This window comes from Balaenoptera ricei, chromosome 13, assembly GCF_028023285.1.
Source record: "Balaenoptera ricei isolate mBalRic1 chromosome 13, mBalRic1.hap2, whole genome shotgun sequence".
NCBI classification, from domain to species: domain Eukaryota; kingdom Metazoa; phylum Chordata; class Mammalia; order Artiodactyla; family Balaenopteridae; genus Balaenoptera; species Balaenoptera ricei.
This window is the reverse complement of record NC_082651.1, coordinates 35,197,664-35,204,924: the sequence shown is the minus strand read 5'-3', so window position 1 is coordinate 35,204,924 and position 7,261 is coordinate 35,197,664. Positions and strand designations below refer to the sequence as shown.

The window sequence follows — 7,261 nt, the reverse complement described above, 5'->3', positions numbered from 1 at the left end:
TGGCAACCCTGTGTCAAGCAGCTCTACTGGTGGTGCCATTTTTCCAACAGCATTTGCTCACTTCGTGTCTCTATGTCATGTTTTGGTAAGTCTCACAATATTTCAAACTTTTTCACTATTATACTTGTTACATGATCTGTGATCAGTGATCTTTGATGTTACTATTGCAAAAAGATTACAGCTTGCTGAAGGCTCAGATGATGGGTAGCATTCTTTTTTTTTTTTTTTTTTTCAATTTTTTTTTTTTTTTTAATTAATTTATTTTTATTTTATGGCTGTGTTGGGTCTTCGTTTCTGTGCAAGGGCTTTCTCTAGTTGTGGCAAGTGAGGGCCACTCTTCATCGCGGTGCGCGGGCCTCTCACTATCGCGGCCTCTCTTGTTGCGGAGCACAGGCTCCAGACGCGCAGGCTCAGTAATTGTGGCTCACAGGCCCAGCTGCTCCGCGGCATGTGGGATCCTCCCAGACCAGGGCTCGAACCCATGTCCCCTGCATCAGCAGGCAGATTCTCAACCACTGCGCCACCAGGGAAGCCCCCTATGGGTAGCATTCTTAAAGTCTACTTTCAAATTAAGATATGTACTTTTTTTAGACATAATGCTATTGCACACTTAATAGACTACAGTATAGCATAAACATAACTTTTACATGCACTGGGAAACCAAACAACTCGTGTGACTTGCTTTCTTATGATATTCTCCTTATTGTGGTGTCTGGGACCAAAGCCATATCTCCATAATAATATGCCTGCACTAGGTAGGCACAGGCCATCACTCCTGCTGCAACGAGCAAACAAACTTGAATAAAAGATCATCGAGCTAAGGAAGCAATCAAGAAACAATATCAACTAATATGCTAGAGAGGGACATTTAGAGATTTGGAGCAGGGGTTTGGTGTAGGGAGACATACTCCACTGGAAAAGAGAAATCACCATACCTTTTGATGAACTCATTTGCTGGCATGATGGAGTGAAATCTAGCAGAATGTCAAGCCGATTTCCCCCACAGGACATTTCCTTAGTGTCAGGGTGGTATAGGATGATGGGGGACTGAGCCAAGAAAGCAGAGTGAAATTTCCTGCACAGTCATGGCACTAACAAACCAAATCCCGCTAGATAAAGGGGCCTGTGACAATCATTAGGTCTCCTCTTCAAGACATTTGCCAGTTTTTGAACCTATATAAAGCAGGAAGCTAAATACCTAATGCCTGAGGGAGAGAACTTTCCAAAGTGAGGAATTAGAGACCTACCAGACTCACAGTAAAAACCCAGAAGTGCCATCCCCAAGAAGGGGGCTGAGTCAGAAAAAGTGAAATCATCTGCAATGTTTCAGTGTTTATGAGACAAATTTTCACTGAGAAAGTGTAACGGCAACAAATACATAGCTGGTCTCTCCTTACATTTGCCATACTCTGAAGCTGTGAGAACTGAGAGCCTAAAGAGCTGAATTCAAACATCTGAAAGACTGAAGTCAATAACTGACTGTATTTATTGAAGAATCAAAGACCTGTCAGGCTCACAGCAAAAATCCAGGGAGGCCACAAATTAGGAAAAATCATAGGTAGGATGAGACAACTAAAGCTCCAACCCAGTTCTGACCTAGTAAAATTCCTGAAATGACTGAAATGATCAGCCACTCTGATTAACAGAGAAAAGGGTAAATCTTCTCTGGTGCAAAGTAATAGCATCTTCAGTCTCTATGAATTTTTTATTCACCACGTCCAGCACACAATCAAAAATTATGAAATTCCTGAAGCAGGAAAAAGTGACTAAAACTTAAGACAAAAAAAAAAAAAAAAAAAAAAAAACCAAGAAAAATTGATTTAGAGGGAATTCAGATTCTGGAGTTAGCACAGAACTTTAAAATGACTATATTGAGAGTAAAAGATGGGGATTAATAGATTAAAATATGGAGAATCTCAACAGAAAATTGGAATCAATTTTAAAAAATCAAATACAGATAAATGAAAAATAAGAAAACTGATCCCCAGCAGACCTTAGGGAATACTAGAAGAAATTTTTTTGGGCTGAAGTAAAATGGCCCAACATAGAACAGAGCTGGGCTCTCGGTCCCATATTGAACTCGAGTTGGAAGAGGCGAGTCCGGTCTCAAAACGGAGGTAAAACCGCCGCCCGGTCGCCCCCAGCCCGACTCCGGCCGCCGCCGCCGCCGGGGGGAGGAGGGCCATGATCCAAAGGAACCAGAACAGTTGAGAAAACTGTTTATTGGCGGTCTGAGCTTTGAAACTACAGACGATAGCTTAAGAGAACATTTTGAGAAATGGGGCACACTTACAGATTGTGTGGTGATGAGAGACCCCCAGACAAACCGTTCCAGGGGCTTTGGTTTTGTGACTTACTCTTGGGTTGAAGAGGTGGATGCAGCAATGTGTGCTCGACCACACAAGGTTGATGGGCGTGTAGTGGAACCAAAGAGAGCTGTTTCTAGAGAGGATTCTGTAAAGCCTGGTGCCCATCTAACAGTGAAGAAAATTTTTGTTGGTGGTATTAAAGAAGATACAGAAGAATGTAATTCGAGAGACTACTTTGAAAAGTATGGCAAGATTGAAACCATAGGAGTTATGGAAGACAGGCAGAGTGGAAAAAAGAGAGGATTTGCTTTTGTAACTTTTGATGATCATGATACAGTTGATAAAATTGTTGTTCAGAAATACCACACTATTAATGGGCATAATTGTAAGTGAAAAAGGCCCTTTCTAAACAAGAAATGCAATCTGCTGGATCACAGAGAGGTCGTGGAGGTGGATCTGGCAACTTTATGGGTCGTGGAGGAAACTTTGGAGGTGGTGGAGGTAACTTTGGCCGTGGTGGAAACTTTGGTGGAAGAGGAGGCTATGGTGGTGGAGGTGGTGGCAGCAGAGGTAGTTATGGAGGAGGTGATGGTGGATAAAACGGATTTGGAGGCGACGGTGGTAACGATGGTGGTGGTCCTGGTTACAGTAGTAGAGGAGGCTATGGTGGTGGTGGACCAGGATATGGAAACCAAGATGGTGGATATGGTGGCGGTGGTGGAGGATATGATGCTTACAATGAAGGAGGAAATTTTGGAGGTAACTACGGTGGTGGTGGTGGGAGCTATAATGATTTTGGAAATTATAGTGGACAACAGCAATCAAATTATGGACCCATGAAGGGGGGCAGTTTTGGTGGAAGAAGCTCGGGAAGTCCCTATGGTGGTGGTTATGGATCTGGTGGTGGAAGTGGTGGATATGGTAGCAGAAGGTTCTCAAAACTCAGAAGAAAAGGGCTACAGTTCTTAGCAGGAGAGAGAGCGAGGAGTTGTCAGGAAAGCTGCAGGTTACTTTGAGACAGTCGTCCCAAATGCATTAGAGGAACTGTAAAAACCTGCCGCAGAAGGAACGATGATCCATAGTCAGAAAAGTTACTGCAGCTTAAACAGGAAACCCTTCTTGTTCAGGACTGTCCTAGCCACAGTTTGCAAAAAGTGCAGCTATTGATTCATGCAACGGAGGGTCAATTAGATGTACATTCCTGAGGTCTTTTATCTGTTGTAGCTTTGTCTTTTTCTTTTCATTACATCAGGTATATTGCCCTGTAAATTGTGGTAGTGGTACCAGGAATAAAAAATTAAGGAATTTTAAACTTTTCAATATTTGTGTAGTTCAGTTTTTCTACATTTTAGTACAGAAACTTTAACAAAATGCAGTTTTGAAGGTGTTTCCTTGTGAGTTAACAAGTAAAGAAGATCATTCATTGTTCATTAATATTTTGTATGAATTTTGCTAAAGTTAACTGTAAAGAAACACCTGCTGACTTGCAGTTTAAGGGGATCTATTCTCCCCATTTCCAAACCATGAAATGAATGGGCTCTGACATGTGGAGAGAATAGATATTTGTATGTTTGCAATGTGTGTTTTAGATAATAGAATTGGGTATTTAAATTAGCATATTTGTGAATTTAATAGCTTTAAGATGTACTTCAAATGAAAAATCTCAGAATTCAAAAAAAAAAAAAACAAAAGAACAGAGCTGGGAGCGCGATTGGCGCTGCCTGCGGGGGAGGAGCGCCGCCGCCGCCGCCGCCGCCGCCGCGAGCTGGGAGCTCGATTGTCGCTGCCTGCGGGGGAGGAGCGCCGCCGCCGTCGCCGCCGCGAGCTGGGAGCTCGATTGGCGCTCCCTGCGGGGGAGGAGCGCCGCCGCCGCCGCCGCGAGCTGGGAGCTCGACTGGCGCTCCCTGCGGGGGAGGAGCGCCGCCGTCGCCGCCGCGAGCCGGGAGCTCGATTGTCGCTGCCTGCGGGGGAGGAGCGCCGCCGCCGCGAGCTGGGAGCTCGCTTGGCACTGCCTGCGGGGGAGGAGCGCCGCCGCCGCGAGCTGGGAGCTCGCTTGGCACTGCCTGCGGGGGAGGAGCGCCGCCGCCGCCGCCGCGAGCTGGATTGGCGCTGCCTGCGGGGGAGGAGCGCCGCCGCCGCCGCCGCGAGCTGGGAGCTCGTTTGGCGCTGCCTGCGGGGGAGGAGCGCCGCCGCCGCCGCCGCCGCGAGCTGGGAGCTCGATTGGCGCTGCCTGCGGGGGAGGAGCGCCGCCGCCGCCGCCGCGAGCTGGGAGCTCGATTGGCGCTGCCTGCGGGGGAGGGGCGCCGCCGCCGCGAGCTGGGAGCTCGCTTGGCACTGCCTGCGGGGGAGGAGCGCCGCCGCCGTCGCCGCCGCGAGCTGGGAGCTCGCTTGGCACTGCCTGCGGGGGAGGAGCGCCGCCGCCGCCGCGAGCTGGATTGGCGCTGCCTGCGGGGGAGGAGCGCCGCCGCCGCCGCCGCCGCGAGCTGGGAGCTCGTTTGGCGCTGCCTGCGGGGGAGGAGCGCCGCCGCCGCCGCCGCCGCGAGCTGGGAGCTCGATTGGCGCTGCCTGCGGGGGAGGAGCGCCGCCGCCGCCGCCGCCGCGAGCTGGGAGCTCGATTGGCGCTGCCTGCGGGGGAGGAGCGCCGCCGCCGTCGCCGCCGCGAGCTGGGAGCTCGATTGGCGCTGCCTGCGTGGGAGGAGCGCCGCCGCCGTCGCCGCCGCGAGCTGGGAGCTCGATTGGCGCTGCCTGCGTGGGAGGAGCGCCGCCGCCGTCGCCGCCGCGAGCTGGGAGCTCGATTGGCGCTGCCTGCGTGGGAGGAGCGCCGCCGCCGCCGCCGCCCCCGCCGTCGCAGTCGTCGTGAGTGAAGAAGCGCCTCGGTCACGCCTGGTGAGGGCCCTCGCCGACGCCTGGGCTTACCTGCCGCCCGGCCAGCTCCTCTCGTTTCCCGTCCCCCGCGGCCCGGCGCGGGGCAGGCCTGCCAGGGCCATGGAGGACGAGGTGGTCCGCATTGCCAAGAAGATGGACAAGATGGTGCAGAAGAAAAACGCGGTGAGCGCGGCGGGCGGCGCGGGCCGGAGGGAGGCCGGGCGGCGGGCGGGGGCCAGTCGGCCTGAGGGGGCTCCCGGCCCGCGGTGAGCGCGGCGGGTGCTGCGAGACGGCGGCGAGGCCCGCGCTCTGGGGAGGGGTTCCTGGGGAGGGGGGAGCTTCGTGTCCCGCGGCCGCGTCCCGGGCAGGGGTTCTGGGGGGCGTCCTGTCCCGCAGCTGCGTCCCGGGCAGGGGTCTGGGGGGCGTCCTGTCCCGCAGCTGCGTCCCGGGCAGGGGTTCTGGGGGGCGTCCTGTCCCGCGGCCGCGTCCCGGGGAGGGGGTCCTGGGGGGGTCCCGGGGAGGGCGTCCGGTCCCGCGGCCACCGGCGCTGGGATCCGCCCTGGGCGCCCGAGGCCCCTCGTGATTAGCGCAGCCCGGTAAACTCTATGGAGGCATCTTCCTCATTATTTTAAACGTGACGGTGGTAAAGCCTCGCTGGTTTAGCTGAAGAGTGCAGAGAGCCCTCCCTGTTTGAAAGAATTGGTTCTCTTTCCCGGGCTCATTGGCCAGCAGCGAGAAAACAACATCAAACAGAGGTTTGTGATCAGTTTTAGACATGAAACTGTTCAAGCAAAACGTGAATTTCCTGGATCTTATTTTTGAGGAAGGCTGAACATTCCCTTGATTGTCTCAACTCCCCTGCATGTTTGTTTAGCAATTAAAAAAGGTGAACTACGCCAGTGTACTTGGCAAGTTGCTAAACTTTTTGGAAAAAGTGGATCTCGTTAGGCCGCGGAGTGCGGGGAGCTGTGTTTAAGGCATTGCCGCCGACGAGGCTGTGCTGCCGGCTGGATTTGGACACATGTCGTTGCTGGTCCTCTCAGTGGTTTACAGTTGCTACCGGTGGCGTTTTCTGTTACTGATAACGTGTGCACGTGAACGTGGTCTCTTGCGGTTTGTATGAGGTGCTCCAGTTTCTGCATTTCTTTCCACCTGTGTGGGCCACTCTCAGTCCCTTGCTTCCGAGTCGTCTATATTTTCAGCTAAACTTCTGAAATTCTAAGTCCAACGAATGTGAAGGAGAGAAGGGCTGCTCTGATTTGCACAGCACTTTGGAGTTACAAAGCGTTTGTGCAGAATTCTTTGGGGACTCACGACAGCTGTGTTGCATTCATTTTACAGAATAAGAAACTGAGTCAGACCAAGCAGTTCACCTCCTTAAATGAAGTGTGCGTTGTGGATTAAGCCAGGACCCGAGTTTTCTGCTGGGCAGCATGCAGAAGTAGTGTTAAACACCGAATTCTTAAGACTTCAGACTTGGTGTGCGCCTCTTTTCCTTTAACAGGTGCATTGCCCGGCGTGTAATTTCATACCCTGTTCATCTGTCTTTGCAATTTTGGCTTTTTAAAGGATTTCCTGTTTGTTTTCTGTTGCAGACGTTGCCGGTGCCATTTATTTTTTCTGTTGATACAGGCCTTTCATTCCTCACTGCAAGTGATGAGTTCTGTATATTTGATTGGCTGAACGTTTCTGTTACTCTGTTTAAACTGGCAAGTTTTTTTTCTTTGCCTAGAGAACCCTAGACTCCCCTAGTAGAAGCTGGCTCCTAGGGAAAAAGGCCGTTTCTTGGGTAATTTTTTTCTCGAACTCAGGCTATAAAATGTGTACCTTTTAATCATCTAGTGCACTAGGTGTTTTTGTTTGTTTCCTTTCCTTGAAATAGACGTTTCCTAGAAATGAGGAATTCCTTAGTGAGCAAGTATGGAGAAGACCAGTTTGTATTTATCTGCAGTTCTCAAATTATAAACACATAATGCGTCAGCAGGAGAATGAGGATAAGCTCCACAGATAATCCTCAAGTCTCACTTTTCTTTTCAAATCTTATATTTCTAGTAGTACAGAACTTTACCAATATAAAAACTTGCCCC

The 7,261-nt window shown here is 51.0% G+C and overlaps 1 pseudogene; it reads left to right on the top strand.

Annotated features, from left to right (window-relative positions):
• Positions 1-2,108: 2,108 nt before the first annotated feature.
• Positions 2,109-3,499, top strand: LOC132376653 (heterogeneous nuclear ribonucleoprotein A3-like; annotated as a pseudogene).
• Positions 3,500-7,261: the final 3,762 nt, after the last annotated feature.